The following is a 19,019-nucleotide window of genomic DNA, read 5'->3' as shown; positions in this document are numbered from 1 at the left end:
TCACTTAACATGTGGAATCTGAAAAAAAAGACACAATGAACTTCTTTGCAGAACAGATTCTGACCCATAGACTGAAAAACTTACGGTTTCCAAAGGATAGAGGTTGGGGAGTGGGAGAAGGCTGGGGTTTTGGGATGGAAATGTTATAAAATTGGGTTGTGGTGATTGTTGCACAACTATAAATGTAGTAAATTCTTTGAGTAATACTAAAAAAAAAAAAGGCCTGTCGGGATATTACTCTCTGGAGCCCTTAAACCACAAATGTTAATAGATAGGCATATCAAAGAATGCATCAAAGCCCATGCTCCTACCTTGACTGCCTGAGTTAGTATTCTGCCTCATTACATTTTTATAGTAAAAACAAATTTTGAAGTATCTAATGGACAGTAGCTTTTGTTTCCTCTATGATTACAGATTTAAATCTCACTAATTCTTATATTCTTAGTTTCTCTGATAATATCAGCCTTTCTTAAAATCATTTGAATTATAATTGCAAAATTGCTATTTATTCTGCTATATTATTGTAGATTAGAATGATCAGTTACAACCAGACAATTTTTAGACAAAAGAGTCCCTTTGACCTATTTTTTCCTGCTGCTGCATATAAAGGATAGGATATACCAAGAACGACTCAGTTTGCCACAAGGAAATGATTCTGGACAAAGTGGCGGAGATTGGGGGTCTGAGGGGAGTTCTTTGTGACCTAACCCAAATCTTTTAAAAATAATAGTTTAATATGGTCTATTTATATTAATCAATATGATAAGTGCATCTTTGTTTTAGCTCAGTATCATTTTATGTTATACTTTAGATTTTTATTGTGTTTTCTAACATTTTTGCTTAATTCATTGTATTTCCTATAGTAAATTTGAAAGATAATTTGTTTATATTTACCTTTACATATTTATATAATGAATTATTTGTATATGACAGATGTTGACTACAATTGGCAATAACAAAATTAGTATACATAGCTAATTTTCTTTCTTCGGGCTTTTTTTCCTTCTCTTCCCTTTGGAATTAGTTTATTATATTATTTTTCTTGGTATTCCCATTTATATAACTTACATCATACGCTAGACTTCAGCTTTCAATGTAGCTTTTGGCACTTGGCTGTAACTTCCCTTTGCCAAATATGTTGGTTATGTTTTTTTTATATTGTCAAATTTTAAAATGTTTATGTTAAGCATCTTCATATTCTCTGTTCCTGCTGATAAACAGATTCCACACACATCACTGAATTTTTTGCAGACATCTCATAACACTTGTTATGAGTGTTTTTAACAAGTAGTGATGGAGACTGGCTTGTATCTGGGTGTGTGCAAGAAGCTTTGGTTCTTCCTGTTCGAAGGGCAGTCTAGCTGGATATCTTGAAGATTCTTAGTCATGCTTTCCTGGCTTAAGAGCTTTTTAGATTTATATTACTTTATAGTTTTAAATGAAAGATCTTTTCTTAACTTAAAAAATCTTATAAAGTTTTATGGATCTGTTGTTGTGCTGTTTGAGTAGTGATGATTATTTCAGCCTCAAAATGTTTTCCTTTTCAGTTGGTCTTTTTTAATTTCTGAAAAGTTTTCATTTAGTGTATTATTTTAATATTTGATGTATATGATGTATTCTCATGTTTCAAATCACAGATTATAAAAAATGTATAAACTGATGGATAAATCTAAAAAATGGTTAGTGAAAACCACATATATGTACATATTAGTATATGTATATCTGCACATATAGAGTTCTGGATATCTAGGTATATAGACATATTTATTAATATACATATATGCAAGTATATCTATATTTATACATATAGATATATGTATGTGTGTATATATATATTCAGATAGTTATCTGCATCTTATAACTTACATTTGTATTTGAGATACTTAGCTAATTTAGATAAAAAAAGAATCAAGTGATCCTGAATTCTGTTCCAGCATATTGATGCAATAATAATATGTACTCATTTCAATTCTCTTATTTATTAAATATCTCTCAGAAATAGCATTCTTTCTGGCTTCTTTCTCTTCAGGGAAGAACTCAGGGAAGTAAGCTAGTTCCTCTTCCATACTCAGAAGTCACCAATTTTTACAGCATGTACTAGGAATCTAAAATGGAAATATTTTAGTTTCTATTTCAGCTGAGACATAGAGACAGCAGAGGTGTGACTACCGTGCACTATTTGTAAAGATGTGAATTGCTTTTTCAGTCCACCTCCTTCCCCTTTGTTGAAGGCATAGCAGTGTCAGAAAGCTGGAAATCATGGGATTATCACTGATGTAAAACGACAGTTTCACCTTCCGTCTCAGGAAGAGGGAGCGCCTGAAGCATCTTCCAGCAGTGAATAGGTAACTTCTAAGACACCCAAGAAGGTGAATGAGGGAATTGTCCCTGATGAAACAACGCGGATGCTGCTGCTGTGTGCAGCCCACCCAGACTCCTGCAGAGCTTGGCGGGGCAGCAGCTCTGGGCAGGTGGGGATCCCTGAACCCTGGGGCCCAGGCAGGGCAGGGAGTCCACAGGTAGGAAGACCTAGTGAAGGAGGGAGCAGAGCTCCCAGAGTAGGTCACACCCTGTGTTTGCTGTGTTCACAGCAGACCTGGAGGAAGGACAAGAAGCACAGGAACTCACCAGGCACTTCCCATTGTGCTGACTGAATGTTAGGCATTGCAGTAGTGGGGGTGAAGCTTAGTAGATTGATACTTTCATTAGTATGTGCCCTGGACAGATGTTTATGAATGACCCCAAAGTGATGATAACCATGTGGAGTGGAGTTACCCAGAAGCATTTTAAAGGGGGGAGTAAGAGACAAAAATAAAGTTTCTTTGTGACTTCATCTTATGAATCTTGTTTGATTACAGCTTAAATGACTTAGTGATAATTTAACAATGCTTGTGTTATTAAACATTCTCCAATATAATGCATAAAATATTTGTATTTGATTTTATATGAAATAATTACATAAACATAAATTAATTGAGAGAGCACATGTGTACTCAAGGTCATGAGATGCTTGGCAGCCTCCTGTTCCTCATGTATCTGCTGACTGAATTTAGCACTAAGCCCTCACCAGTCCTTTTCTGGGGAAAGAGAGACCTGATTTTTTAAAATAGAGTTAATAGTGAATTGAATGCTAACCACTTAGTCTCTCACAGGGTTTTTGACTAAAGAAAGAGAAACGCACATATAAATTATACCTCTTTCTAGATACAGAAAACAGGTACAATGGCTTTATAATGCCATCTGCTACATGTGTTTACTCTTTATTTGCTAACTAGCAAACTGAAGAGCAGACCAAGATGGCTTTGTTTAATTTAAGAAGAGTCATGTATTCATTGCTTATAATTCAGGATAAAATGCTATCGTGGCATAATTTAAATGATGTCTCCAAATGTAGACACATATAATGAAAAACTGTTTTATTTGTCAGAAATGTAAAACAAGGTGTTAAATCAGATAAGAAGAAACAGCATTGTAGGACATGGAGATTGTCCAGAGATGGGGGTGGGAGGGGATAACACACCACAGCTATTTTCTGTAACAGTTAAAGGCAAACCATTGGGAATGTGATGTTTTCAGATTATCAACTCCTTCATTGTTTGCATAATGTTGTTAAATAAACTATGTTGTAGATTATATATCAAACATTTGACACTACTATGAATCACTTATAGAAGTGTTTGGTAAGTGAAACACTAATTACCAAATACCCCTGGAAAAGTCACTGGTGAGCCCCTTTGATAACCCTTTTCCTATTTCTGATAATTCATACTTTACAGATGTTTTTGCTCACTGGTTTTGTTTTTTGTTTTGTTTTGTTTTGTTTTTGTCTTTTTTTGCCTTTTCTAGGGCTGCACCCATGGCAAATGGAGGTTCCCAGGCTAGGGGTCGAATCAGAGCTGTAGCTGCCAGCCTACACCACAGCCGCAGCAACTCAGGATCCGAGCCATGTCTGCGACCTACACCACAGCTCATGGCAACGTCGGATCCTTAACCCACTGAGCAAGGCCAGGGATCGAACCCACAACCTCATGGTTCCTAGTTGGATTAGTTAACGACTGAGCCACAACGGGAACTCCTGTTTTCCTCACTCTTAAACGTTATTCTTTCCTTCCTGTTCTTGAATCCAGTGTGGGGCAGTGAACTATTGGTAAGCTCGTGTTATGTAATAAGCTTACAATAATTTGAAACTGATTATAAACTCTGCTCTCCTGCATTCAAATCTAAATCCTCCAGTTTTCTCATCTTTGCCCCTCTTCTCAGAATGTTGATTTTCCAATTCTTAATGAAACCATAGAAGTGACTTCGATCCTATTAGCCTAAGGCTTACCATTGTTTGATGCAGACCATAAAGAACTAAATAGGTGAAGAGACAAAAATGGTGTCTTTAGGGGAGAGGAAGACAGCTGCCTTTGTTATTGACAAAATAGATTCCATTCCAGGCCTTAAACAATTACCTCCCCAATAGAGAAAGTCATTTCTATGGATCCCTACCCCCCCCCAAGTCATGGCTATATCTGGGGGGATGGGGGGCAGAATAGCCAGAGCTATGAATATTTTCTTCTTTACTTTAAATTCCAGAGACATATTTCCCTATGTATTTGCAGATGGCTAATCGTCATCTTCCCTAAGTTTAATTCATCTTCCAGTCAGCTTCTGAGATGCCTCTTTACCAGAGTCTAGACAGTAAATGGCACCCTGTGCCACTCTGAGGACCTCCATGGGAGTTTGTCTGTGTGAATAGGACGTGCTCTCATGTGGGTATTATGTAACTTGAGGTAAACAGATTTTGAAAGTTGGAGTTCTACAAAAAAAAAAAAAAAAAAAAAAAAGTTTAAATGCAGAATGAGGAGAGTAAAGGAAATGTTCTTTTCCCCTTGTTTTGTTATCTAGTCTTACTGACCACACCAGGGTCCCGGCTCCTGTGGACATGCATCACATTCATTTCCCTAGAATGTGGGGAGACTGAACTTGGATCTGTTGTGATCAGGATTGAATAGTATGTTTTACTTATAGGTATATATTTAAAAATCCATCAAAAGCCTGTAAGTTGGACCAAGTAGCTGTCCCCAAATTTCCTTCTCATGTGACCGGCCTTATCTCAGTGAGTATGACTAAAGGACTGCTTGCTCTGAGTGGCCCTGAGGGATACTCTGTGCTCTTGTCATCGTCCTGCTCATGGGACTCGGCCAATTCTGACCCATCTGTTTTAATTTCAGGATTTGTATGGACAGTCCCCGTCATATATTCTATAACTAGTTCAGAGAGCTCTAGGTAATTTATTTCCATATAAACACCATCTTTATCCAGTATACAAATGCTATCTGAGGCCATGGATTCGTAGAACTTCCTGTCGTTTTGAGATCAGGAGACTGCTGGTGTTTTTTGGGGAGGGTGTGGGATTCACCATTTAGAAAAGCCTTTGTTTGCTTGGACTGAGGAATAGAAAAAGTGTTCATGAGCTGTACAAAACCATAACACATACTCACAGTTAAGCAATAAATAGCTCTGAACTGTCCGATGTTGTTGGCACCAGTAGGGCAGGAAAGATTTGAGGCCATTTGCACACTAAGAAGTGTCCTCACTATGCTTTTGACCTCAGGTTTATTAATGGTCAAGGTGAATGTGGCAGGAGTGGATGTCCTAGTGAACTTGTCTGTCTTTGTACTTGGATTTGAAAGTGTGTGTTAATCTCCATTCTTACAATTATATTAGAATTCTAAATCGGATTGCTAACATTTCAATCACCTAAAGCAAAATGGGCCATAGCACAGTCTCCTTTGATCATGAATCAGCACCAGTATTTACTGGGTGTGTGGTGTGTCCCAGGCACTGCTCTGAACATCAGACATTCATTTCCTTGTTTAACCTTCAAAAATATTTGCAGATACCATTGTCTCTGTTGTCTCTTAGGGTTGTTTTGGGAATTCACAGATTATTTTCCAAAATAGCACAAGATTTGGGCTAAAACAAACACTCAGTAAACATTTGGGTTTAGTTTTTTGTTTTTTGTCTTTTTAGGGCCGCACTTGCGACATATAAAGGTTCCCAGGCTAGGGGTCGAAATGGAGCTGCAGCTGCTGACCTATGTTACAGCCACGGAACTCAGGATCCAAGTCTTGTCTGTGACCAATCCCACAGCTCATGGCAATACTGGATCCTTAACCCTATGAGCAAGGCCAGGGATTGAACCTGAATCCTCATGGATACTAGTCAGGTTCATTAACCATGAGCCATGATGGGAACTCCAGGTTTAGCTATAATATCATTGCTGTTGTTACTAAAATGATATTAAAATAAGACTTATACATAGAAACCAGAAACTTCTTTAAATAACTTTCTGAAAGTTATTTTGAAAAGGTAGAGATGTTAAAATTCTCATCAAATTAGGAATAGCTGGAAAAATCCTCAATTTGTTAGGAACACCTACAAAAACACTTGGAGCCCCCCTTGGAACTAATAGGTGAGGTGATTATAGAAAAATACCAGATATAAAGTTGGTATACAGAAGTCAATAGTTTTCCTATATACCAGCAGTGAATAAATGGATTTCAGAATTTAAAACTATTATTTATATTAGCACCTGAATAATTAAAATATTTAGATACAAATCTACAAAATAAATGCAGATTTGTTAGGAAAACTGTAAAACTCTGATGAAGGAAATAAAAGAAGAACTAAATATATGGAGAAATAGTCCATGTTAATGGATAGGAAGAATTAATGTTGTCAAGATGTCAGTTCTTCCCAGTCTGATCTATAGACTCTGTGCAGTACTAACCAAATGCTACAGTTGCTTTTAAGAGTATTTGTACAGCACACATCCTTGGAAGAAAGCAATGGCATTTCCCCTCAGGAAGAGGGCAGGTTTGTTTCATGACCAGGGTAATATATAGTCTTTGAGGCAGAGTTTGGGCAGACATGTTAGCAGTATTCTTTAAAATACCAGTTTCGGGAGTTCCTGTTGTGGCACAGTGAAAACGAATCCAACTGGGAACCATGAGGTTGCGGGTTAGATCCCTGGCCTTGCTCAGTGGGTTAAGGATCCAGCATTGCAGTGAGCTGTGGTGTAGGTCACAGACACAGCTCAAATCTGGCGTTGCTGTGGCTGTGGTGTAGACCCGCAGCTCTAGCTCCAATGATTAGACCCCTAGCTTGGGAACCTCCATATGCCACAGGCGAGGCCCTAAAAAGACCAAAAATAAATAAAATACCAGTTTCTTTTTTTTTTTTAATTTCCTAACATTTATTTTTATTTATTTATTTTTTAATAGTTATTTCCCCAATACATTTTTTTTCTGCAGTTAATGTACGAAAATAGAATGTGTACATGTATGTGTAACTGGGTAACCATGCTGTATAGTAGAAAATACCAGTTTCTTAAACTTAAGCTTCTCTGTTGGTGATACAAACTCACTGGGAACACAGCATCCCCTGGGGCCACCCTCATGTCAGCCCCGTGGGACTTGGGGAACAAGAGGAACCCATGCAGACATGAAGCCCATTTGATTGCTGTGCTGTAAGTAGTAAAGCTCTTGTCTCTGAGCCAAGAGTCCCATGTCTTCTGCTAACATCTATGAAAACTACAGTTTACACCATCAGCTTATAAGGAGATCAAATCTCAGAATTTTCACAAGTTTTGATGGCTGATGAGATCAGTTTTACTCTGAATCCCCAACTTCAAAATGTAGTCTCATCCTTTGCTGTGAAATGAAAGAACTAATCAGTCGACCACCAATTTGGGGTTTTCCTGCGTTGCCACTTGCATGAGAGAACCAGCTTAGAAGAGAGTCATGCAATCATCTGCATTTTGTTTGAGGAGCAGGAGGAAAAGGAAGAGAGTGTCATCAGTTCAAAAAGTGTCAACGGATAACTTCAACATCGCAGTTTGAGTAATTTATTTCAGGAACACAGGAAGCTCTAGAACAAAATTGAAATCCATAATAACACGAATGTGTTCATTTATTTATTGATCGGCTCTTTCAAGAAGCCTGCAATGGAAGTGCCTGGTATGTTTATGGAACAGTTAGATTTGAGTATTTTCTGTATTGGCATGATGAAAATATTCATCAAATTAAAACTGTAAAAATCCATGCAATTAAGGAGGATAAAGAGAGACAGACCATTCTGAATAATTTATAATCAGAGCAAAATCAGTGAAAATGGATTGTATTTCATTAGCTCTTCTCACAGGAAGAATAAAGCAAAATACAAACTCCACCTGGGTCATTGCAACTAATTCATGTTTAGGTATTTTCTAAATACTCTAATATTTAGGTATTTTATTGTTGATGATACTCAAACTGATAATCAATGGGATGGTTTTCCCAATCATGAAGCTAATAAAGGGTAGAGCCACAGTTTGATACAGGCCCTTGGGTTTATGTGCTGCTCCAAGCTCCAAATTCAGCTTTCCTTTTTTAAATCTCATTTTGTGGAAGATGACACTAATTGCAACTAGGAAGCCCTCTAATTTGTTAATTAGCAACAACAGCAGCAACAACAACAACAACAACAAGCAGCACTCCCATGTTCTGGGGCAGAAGCAGCAGCAGACAGTGCACATGCTTCATTTGTGTGGATGTGTTACCAGTGCATGATCAAAAGTCACAGTGGGCACCTGGTCCTCACCCCACCTGGTGCAATCACTGTTCCACCGCTCATGTTATACTAAGACTTCTCGCTCATAGGACCTTGTCCCCCTGCTATGGCTTTGACATGATGAACACCATGGGATCCTCTGGTGAACCTGGACGGGGCTGCTTGTTGCTGACCTGTAACCTTCATTTCATTGACTGTATGATATCCACTCAAGGTTTTGCATGATTTCTAAACCTCCACTGCAGAAGAGGAAAACATCAACAACAAAAGGCAACCCCTGGAATTAAAATGTTTCAAAGCTCATGTTGAGCTTTGTAAGAATTCCATTATATTAGTCTGATTGGTGGTCTTTCTGTAAGGGAAAAACATCTTTGGTTTTAAGTGTGGTCTTTTTCTCAATGCATTGGAACATTTGTTTATAAAATCTGGATTTAAATTGAGAACTATATGGGTTTATTTTTTCCTGGTTATATCCCATCCTTTTCTGGTTTTTCTGTATAGAGGTGCAGTGTGTAAGAACTCCCATTATTTAGTTCTATGTGTGATGTTTAGTGTGTAGGACACATAATATAAAAAGACTACACATCAATCTTAGGTGTCTTTTAATCAGCTAAGAGATTTTTATGAGTGTACAAATTGGCAAACCAAAACATAATAACATCTGTTCTTTATCTCTATCTAAGGATTTATGATTGATGAGAAAGTCAAAGAAAATCAACACTAGATTCTGTAGTCATACAAGAAGAGAAAGAAAATGATTATAAAGGAAAGAAATAGCAATGTTTATGCCTTTTGAATTTTTTTTTCAGAATTTGTTCCCTAACTCTCTCAGTCTCTTCATTTCCTTTACATCAAATTTCTTGGTTTCAGATTCTGTTTATAATTATCTGTTTGTCAAACTCCCCTCTTTACTAAGCTGTGTTAAGAACAACAAACTTGTCTTATTGATTTTTGTTCTTCCAAGGCCCTAGATCATGCCTGGAATATTTGTTTTCAGAGAATGTTTGATGAATTAATGAATGACCGTATAGAATAGCTTAGAACTCAGATGCTTAAATTTGTATGTTATATTCATCTGTATAGAATTCAGAATAGATGATAGACGTGTTATAGTTTTGTATCTTCATCCCCAGTAGAGAAGCTTACAAGGGAGATTATTCAAAAGACCAGTTCAGAGACTATTCGAGTTTTCAGAATCATTTTATTTTTCTCTTTTTGTAATTAAAAAGTTTTTTGTAAACCCCCAATTAAAATCGTTACTCCTTTAAATTTTTAAAATTCATCCTTTTTAAGAATACAAGCTAATATAAGCCATAACACCAGTCAATTTTGATCCATTTTGTGACCTTCAACTATCTAAAATTTTTGGCAGAGCCCTCTCATGTTAATGGTGGGCTCTCCTATAGCTTTTTGGTGTATAGGTGAGAGAGAAGGCTTGAAAACAACTGAGAATTTTCTTATTTGCCTTTCACAAACCAAATGGAGAATCATGCTATAAAAACAAAACAAAACAGAAAGCACATGGGAAAGCCATACAAAGGTGTGGAAACATGAGAGTCCTTATGGAGACAACCAAACACACAGCACCACATCAAAACCTTATTAGGGAAACATGTTTGGAAAGACTCACTTCTTTTATCCAGGGTCAGTACCACCGTCTGTGCAAAATGCCCAACTACATCAATAATAGACATCTGGAGATGAAGAAACAAACCTCCCCAGTGACTGGCTGGGCCTGCATTGTCATCCTGAGACAGTGGCTGCTGGCCTAGGGTGTCAGAGCCAAATTTTCATCCCTGCCAGTCTATGTATTTTCCAGGGAACTCAGAGAGGAGACTCCTTGGACATTTCAAATTATAAAAATATTTGTTATGCATTAATTATCCTGCCTTTTTATTTAGCCATTACTTTGTAGGATGGTCAGTGATTTCAAGCAGCAGGTTGTATCAGATTGGGATAAAGGCAAGCTGATGAATTTGAAATGTTTTATAAATAATAGAATAAAAAGGAAACTGAAATTGGTAAATTTCTCTTTTTATTTATCTATTTTAGAGTTTCAGGAGTTATTTCTCAAGTAATTTCCCAAAACAGGCCTCAGTACAGAGAAATCTGTGTATAATTAAACAATAAATACTTTAAAGGAAAATGAGATTCTGTGGTTACTCAGAATGTAAATTGCATCCTAAGAGCATCATTGCAAAACTAATAAAAATCAGGATAAAAATGCTCTGTGGACAAACAGGCTATGTATTTTTACTTATTCATTTGTTCCTTCACCAAACATTTAGGAAAATCATACTCTGTTCCTTTAGAAAGTAGTGTCTTGGAGGAAAAAAAAATCCCTATCCTAAAAAGCTAAGCTTGAAATTAATTAAAATAAATAGAAATAAATGATGCAAATAGATTTCTGTAACACAGGGACATTTCTTTTCACAATGATGTCCTTGCATTTCTTCAGGAAGGAGAATCTCCATAGCTGGGAATGGCTAGGTGGTAAATAGTCCATCTTTTTTTGCCAGGCATTTGGGATGATATTAGCCAGATTTCCATGAGTCATGGTGAATGACCTGAAGATGACCTCTGGAATTAGCAGCAATGAGAATCTGAGAAACAAATATAGGAAAATATTGTGTGATTACAAAATTGGCAATTATCCTAAGGTCACTCCTCAAATTGATTACTGGGCAATAGTTAAAATCTGCACCCTTTTCAAGGGTTATGTGTCCAAGAGTATGTCTTTCTCTTCCATAAAATGGAAATAATCCCAAGCACTTGGGATTGAGACATGCTTCAGACGGTGGGATTGGCTGGCTCAGAGGTTGGCAATATTTAATGTGCTTTATTTCTCTTTATCTTTCACTGTGATGATATTTCTGGAAGAAGAGGTTTCCAACCTACCCCCTGATGTGGTCCTGGACTAAGTTTCCATGCTGATAGTCCTTGTCTTCTGCAAGGGTGGCAAACTCCACCTTCCTGCCCCCAGTGTTAGGGAGGCTCTCCATTCAGGGTAAACATTATAGTCATATGTTATATCCTAAAGCCTTTTCAGAGACGTGATCTGTAATCCCACGGTAAACATCATGTCATTTGGAGAATATAGGAGGCCAAGGTTCTTCTTTGTCATTCATTCCACCTGTGGCATCCAGATCACAGGCTCAAGTGGCCATTTCTCCCACTCATTACAATGCAAGCATGAAAGACGTCCACTCAACCCAGAGCAGCAAACAGCTGCAGATTTTGAAAACATATCTTCGGTGTTTTATGTGTATTTAAAAAACATTTTAAATTTTCCCTCAAATATTCACATTTTGATTATTCACTGTTCATCATCTCCTTAGCATTTGGGGAGTGATTAATCCTGGAGAGGATTTCTTTTTTTTTTTTTTAATGAACATTTTGGTTATTTAATGATTTTTATTTTTTTCAATATAGTTGGTTTACAGTGTTCTGTCAGTTTTCTACTATACAGCAAAGTTACCCAGTCACACACACACGTACATGTATATATGTGTATATGCACATTCTTTTTCTCACATTGTCCTCCATCATGTTCCATCATAAGTAAATAGATATAGTTCCCAGTGCTGTACAGCAGGATCTCATTGCTTATCCACTCTAAATGCAGTAGTTTGCATCTATTAACCCCAGACTCCTAGTCCAGCCCACTCCCTCCCCCTTCTCCTTGGCAGCCACAAGTCTGTTCTCCAAGTCCATGAGTTTCTTTTCTGTGGAAAATTTCATTTGTGCCATATATCAGATATATGATATCATATGGTGTTTGTCTTTCTCTTTATGACTTAGTTCACTTAGTATGAGAATCTCTAGTTCCATACATGGTGCTGTAAATTTCAAAGTGACGGCAGCAGGGGAAGAGCTCTGTCCCTGTTATGAAAAGGAGAAGATGAGTGTAAGATGGCCTGGGAGGGTAAGCACTGTCTCTGCACCCTCCCACCCAGGAGGGATCAGAGCTGGGTCTCTGTTGCCACAATTGATGTTTTTAGGAGATTAACAATTGAGTTCATATGTTTTGAAAATAAGGACAAGAAAGAAAAATCCCCACAGTGTATGGCTTGCTCTGTGTTAGCCAGAGGTGGTTGCTTGGATTTCTTCTCTAACATCAACTCATTTTTCTTTTACAGTAAACTGAGGACTTAGCAAAGGCAGGATGAGGACAAGCTTATTAATATGCTTACTGTGCTGTTTTCACACCTGTGCTCCTCAGGCCTGGATATACGGTTGGCGGAATCCAGGAGAAAGCACATTTCATGAGCGCTTACTCTCAAGATGATTCCTTTGTACTGACAGACCTAATGAGACATAGAAGCCATGTGAGAGTGAGACCAGACTCCTCCTCATCAGTAGACACCAGGGTCAGATTGGAGAAGTTAGGGCGGGCATGGGATGTGTGTTATATAGTTGTTAACTCCTCTCCATCTGCTGGACTTATTTTACAAGTTATTGGAAAACAAAGAAGCAAAGAAAAGACAGTAGGTGGACATGTTGTGCTGTCAAGTTAATGCATTGAAGAGCTTTGGGTGTGAACTTGGAAAAGCATGAGGAGCATGGTGATGGTCTTGTGTCTTCCAGAAAGACAACGATTCTTTGTGACTGATATGAGAATCTTATTTTCAGAAGGAACACCCTTGTAAATAAGTGGAACATTGCAAAATGATAAAACCTTCTTCTCAGGTTACAATAGAATTGGTATCATTGCAAGAATGTTTACTCTTAGCACCAGGGAGATTGTGGCATTTTAAAATTCTAGTTTGTCTTTGAATGATTAGCCATGTAACTCCAACTAGAATTCAGAAGATATGCTCTTCTGGGTTCAGGGGTTTTAAGATCTTCCAGTGTCCCAGGAAGAGGTAAAATAATGACTTTACAGTAGATTTTGATAATGAAGAATGTATGATTTAACCTCTCGGATAACTACTGAGAGTTTAAGCAAAAGATGTAAGTTCAAAGATGATAGATGGGGAGAATAAAATAAAAATATCATAAGAAAAAGAAATAGGTGTAGAACAGGCAATAAAACAGAACAACATAGTAAATGGGAAGACAGATATGTCATTACTGACAATAAATATAAAATGTAAATAAAATGCTCTAATGAAAGCCAAATTATTAGAAGAAAGGATCAATACATATTGGCTATATGAGCTAGTGTAAGTGTGGCCTACTACCCATAGACTTAATGCCACTGAGAATTAATTTAGAAGTACGCCTGTTGTAAAGAATCTTACACCAGTTTTATTTTTGATGGGATCAGAACAGTACCTCAGAATGTGGCACCGTGGCACACTGGATATTTCAGGCTATAGGAATTTGAGCAACAGCAGGTGCAGGAAGGAGATTCTGACTTTGCCATGAGGCAATCAGGTAGCTCCCACATGGAGCCATCCGTGACCTGCAGGAGCAGAGCACCCTGCTTCCTGAAGGAGGACGGACACAGCAGACCCAAAAGAAGTGTCTGCTAAGTGTCCCTGGTCTACACCATGGCTTACCTCTCTCCTGTCATACCCCTGAGACCCCACTGTCCATCAAACCCAGCATAAAAATGCTCAGGCTTAGCGTCTTTCCTTGCAAAGGCTACTGTGTCACATAAAACGTACAAGAAGTAAGTTGTATGCTTTTCTCTTGTTTGTCATTTATCAACGAGTGCCAGCAAGAATGTAGAAGGGTCAAAGGAAAAGATATATTTCCTCTCCATATTTTCCAAATAAAAATTAACTTTTACTGTAGTTATTAATCTTACAGCCATTTTTGAATGAAATATTATAAAGATGGAGAATTCATATTATCACCACATTTTAGCCAAAAAAAATACCAGTTTTGCTGGAGAGAGTGTGCTCAGCATAACCTTTATCACCTGATCCAGTATATGCTGTCATTACCTTTCTGTACACTGTGGACACACACAGGTGCCCACACCCAAACACACACTGTGTCAGCTACTGGGGTCTATAAATTTTATCATTGTAAGAATCTGTTTTTCTGTGTTTTTTATTTTATATAAAAACTCATGTGCATAACTGAGAAAAGTATCAACATTAGAATTAGAGGTATGTGAGTTTGAATCTTAATTTTTCATTAAATAGGGATGTGATATTAGGAGGCATGGATGAAGCTAAGCATGAAAATCAACTTGTTAATAATCTAAAATGTGTCTGGCACTATAATTTTGCAGTTTTTATATATTATTACAATTAATCCTTACCATAACTCAGTAAAAATGGCATTGTGTCCATTTCCCAGATGAAGAAATTAATATATACAAGGGCTAAATAATTTGCTCTACATTCAATAGATAGTAACTGTGAGATGCTGGATTTGAATTCAAAGTTGATTTAAAAACCCCTATTCTTTTCTCCACAAAAGCTTTTTTTCAGTGTGTGTTCTTTAAGCAATAGTCCCCAAAGGCATTCAGAAAAATCCAAAGGGTGGAATGAGGGTAGATGGCAGACAAATATAAGAAAAACCAGGTTTTATACCTCCATCTTCCTACTCTACAGTACAAATTAGCACCCTCAAGGCCCAAAGATAAATCTCAGTAAAACTAACCAAACTTAGTGTAAGTGTGTTCCACATCGTATTTTGAGGTGAGGCAAATGGATCCCCATCTGGTAGCACTCGTATTTTCAGAGCTGCTCTCCACCAAGAGCAAATCATTGTGTTTAAAGTGCTTTATTGAGAGTTTAGGAGTAATAAGTTATTGGTTGCATTGTAATAATTAATGAGATAAATGTAAATAATAGGAACTTTTCCTTTCAGACTAAGCCAAGGATCTATTTATATAGATATCAACAATATAAACAGCCTTTTCTCACTGGTCATAATAACTGGAAATGTACTGAGCAGCTATTATTTGCCAAATACCATTCCAAATGCAGAAGAACCAGAGTCACACAAAGCCTTCCTCCTGTCCTTAAATAATTAAGAACATAGCAGGTTCCTCAAAAGCAGGAAACTGAGGACAGCGGTGAACAGAGTTGAGCTATAGAAGAGCCATGACAGCAAACTGCTGTAAATGAGTTTGAAGTTCTCAGAACAGAGTTTACTCATTTTCCATAACGGTTGGGGAGTTCAGCCCCTGAGTTCTCTATTCTGTTAGCTGAATTTAAAATTGTTCATGATCCAGCCAAATAATATGCTTTTTATCCATGTTAGGGAGCATCAGTCAAATAGTTTCTGGATTCTTTTGGTCAGTGTGATCATGATTTTAAATGTTTGAACATTTGTTAATAAAAATAAATGTTCTGAAAAGCTACTGGTGGATGGTTGATTGAACACAACTGGTTTATTTACTTGTAATTAATATAATTACAGTTGTAAATATGACGTTTCTCTGTGTCTTCAAAAGGGATTTGATTGCTGATCTTGTCTGCTCAGGTGGTTTTTAGCTGGAGATCTAATTGCCTCATGTTACTTGGGGATTGAGACAGAGTAAAATTCAGAGACCTACATGTCAGACTTATAGCAAATAAAGAGGACTAATTCCCCAAAGCACTTAGATTCAGGATCACCCACTTTCTTATCTTCTTGTGTGTCTTTCTTTTGTCTTTCTAAAGATAAAATTGTGATAGTTAACGCTTCTTCTACAAATGCAAGAAGTCATTTCAGAGATCTGTGCTTAAAAACAGCTATTTTGGTTGAAAAGTCATGAGTGGAGTGTTGGGACACTTAAGTGACACCCCAGTTCTGTCTCAGAGGACGTGCTATCGAACTAGTCAGTTAATCTCCATGGGCCTTGATCATGTTTACAGTGGAGAAACCTGGTCAGATGAACTGTGGTGGTCTTTTTCTCTTAAACTGTTGACTCCATGGGGGTTGAGCTCTTAATTCCTACATGACCACATGGTTCTTAGTTTCACCCTGCTCTTCAGCCTATTCAGAGAGGCACAAAATAATTCGGAAACTTTCAGTCTCAAGCAGGGCATGTAAGGAATCCTCAAGTTATCTTTCCATCCTCACAGCAAAAAAGCTGAACAAAGTAAAATCCAGAAATTCTTGTTAGACCCATCTGGTAGTTGAGGTCTGAAGGCAAACTATCATGCCCCCCACATTGGAGAGACAGTTGTATCTCAGGGAAGTGGATGCCCAGGAACCAGACACGGGAGGAGGACAAATGGGTGAGTGCCCTGCCCCAGCTGTGACCAAAGACAGTCCCTCAGGACACCCATTGCAATAGAGGAGTAAAACAAGGGAAGCAGAGGAAATGTTACCTCTGACACCAACAGCTATAGCATCGGTGAGCACAGCCCAGCTCCTAGCCACGTGGACGCAGACTCATGCCAAAGGTCTGTCTAACTCAGGTCCTTCACTCAGCACCTCATGTCAGGCTTTCTTCAAGGAGATTACAAGGCAGAAAGCCAGAAAGCACAGTCTGAAGAGACAGCAGGAATCAGAACCAGACAGCCAGACTCAGATATGATAGACATGGTGCAGTTGCCATCCGGGGAAGCTAAAATTATGATTAATATACTAAAGACTATAATAGGACCACAGAAAATATAGAGAACATTTTATAGTAACTTCAAGTAATCTGTAAAATACTGAAGCACTATATGGTACCCCTGAAGCTAATGTAATACTATAAACCAACTATATCAAAAAGACTATAATAGGAAGAGTAGACAACATACAGAGATGGATGGTAGAAATTTTAAAAAACTGTAACAGAAGTGAAGAATACCTTTGATGGGCTTACTGGTAGACTGGACACAGAAGAGGAAGAAATCAGCCTAAAGCTAGGTCAAAAGAAACTTCTGAAATTGAAATGCAAAGAGGAAAAAAAAATGAAATTTGTGCAACATAACATCTAAGAACTGTAGGACAATTACAAAATGTATACATATGTGTAATGGGAACACCAAAAGGGAGAAGAAAGAAAGGAAGAAATGGAAGAAATATTTTAAACAGTATGACTGAGAATATCCCCAAATTAACCAAATCACAGACCGGAATGTTTAGAAAAAGCATAACAAATACCAAAAAATCTATGCCTATGCATATCATAGTCAAAGTTCATGCAATCAAGGACAGAGAGAAAAATTTTAAACCAGAGGGAAAATTTTTTATTTATTCACAGAGCAACAAGAATAGGAATTACACTGAACTTCTCAGAAAACCATGCAAGGAAGAAGTGAGTGGAGTGAAATATATCGTGTTGAATTTTTTTTTTTTTAATCTAAAACTCTACCAAGCAAAGTTATTCTCAAAAGTAGAGGAAATAAATACTTCGTCAGACAAGCATTGAGGGAATTTGTCACTGGTAGATCTGCTCAGCAAGAGATGCTCAAGACTTTCTTCAGAAAGAAGGGAAATGAAGTAGGTCTGGAACTCGGCTCTATATAGGAAGGAAGGGTATTAGAGAAGAATAAATGGAGATAAGATAAAATATTTTTTCATATTCTTATTTTATCTAGCTGATAAATATGAACCATATGTTCACTGTAATAACAAGGGCATTGTATTTGAAGATTAAAGCTTATGGTTAAGTGAAATGAATTATAGCAATATTAAAGGAATGGAAGGAAAAAATGGGAGTACTTAAATAAGATACTCACCCTACCTGTGAAGCAATATAGTATTCTTTGAAAGTGCACTTGGATTAATTGTAAATGTATATAGCAAACTCAAGGACAGCCACTAAAAAATAGTAAAAATTAATGTGTTAAGAGACGAGAACAAAAGGAATCATGCAAAATGCTTAATTAAAATCAGAGAAAATAGGAGTTCCCTATTGTGGCTCAGCAAGTTAAGAACCTAACTAGTATCCATGAGGATGCAAGATTGATCCCTGGCCTCTCTCAGTGGATTAAGGATCCAGCATTGACGCAGCTGTGGTGTAGGTCACAGATGCAGCTCAGATCCCGCATTGCTATGACCCTGGTATAGGCCAGCAGCAGAAGCTCTGATTTGACCCCTAGCCTGGGAACTTCCATATGCCACTGATGTGGCCCTAAAAATAAAAATATAAACAAAACTGAAAAAATATAAGTGAAATAAAAAAGAAACCAATGACAGTGAATTGAAAACAGTAACCAATATGATAAATATATCCAGCTATATCAGTAACTATTGTGTCAATGGTTAAATATAGTAATTGAAAGACATACTGTTAGAACAGACACATAACAAGGTATATGATGTCTGCAAGACACCCACTTTAAATGTACAGAAGCAGAGTAAAAGTAAAGGACTGAGAAAGACCATGCTAAAGCTAATCAAAAGAAAGCTAGTGTGTCAATACTAATTTTGGAAACAGCAACTTCTGAGTATGTGTTCTGAAAATGTCTGAGTAATGATGAAGTAACAATAAAATATAAAGATGGAGGTCTTACAATAATTTTTCATTGTTCTGAATGTCTTAATTGGATTTTTATTATTAACATCTTATACTAAATTAGACCCCCTTGAGA

The 19,019-nt window shown here is 37.3% G+C and overlaps 1 long non-coding RNA gene across 10 annotated transcripts in view; it reads left to right on the top strand.

Moving 5' to 3' along the window:
- Nucleotides 1-19,019, top strand: part of LOC110257104 (uncharacterized) — a 375,873-nt gene that overhangs the window by 32,869 nt on the left and 323,985 nt on the right. Inside the window, exon 3 of one of the 10 annotated variants that reach the window (XR_014829739.1) lies at nucleotides 12,738-15,863. The exons of the other annotated variants lie outside the window; for them this stretch is intronic. This is a non-coding gene — a long non-coding RNA (uncharacterized LOC110257104). Of the gene's footprint in view, nucleotides 1-12,737; nucleotides 15,864-19,019 lie in introns of those variants that run through there. 10 annotated transcript variants of the gene reach the window in all.

The sequence above is a fragment of the Sus scrofa genome, chromosome 15 (genome assembly GCF_054392235.1).
Source record: "Sus scrofa isolate SSC_HxYL_T2T_F1_AM1 chromosome 15, Sscrofa_HxYL_maternal_Yorkshire_Landrace_v2.0, whole genome shotgun sequence".
In the NCBI taxonomy this organism is placed as follows: domain Eukaryota; kingdom Metazoa; phylum Chordata; class Mammalia; order Artiodactyla; family Suidae; genus Sus; species Sus scrofa.
This window is presented reverse-complemented; position numbering and strand designations above follow the sequence as displayed.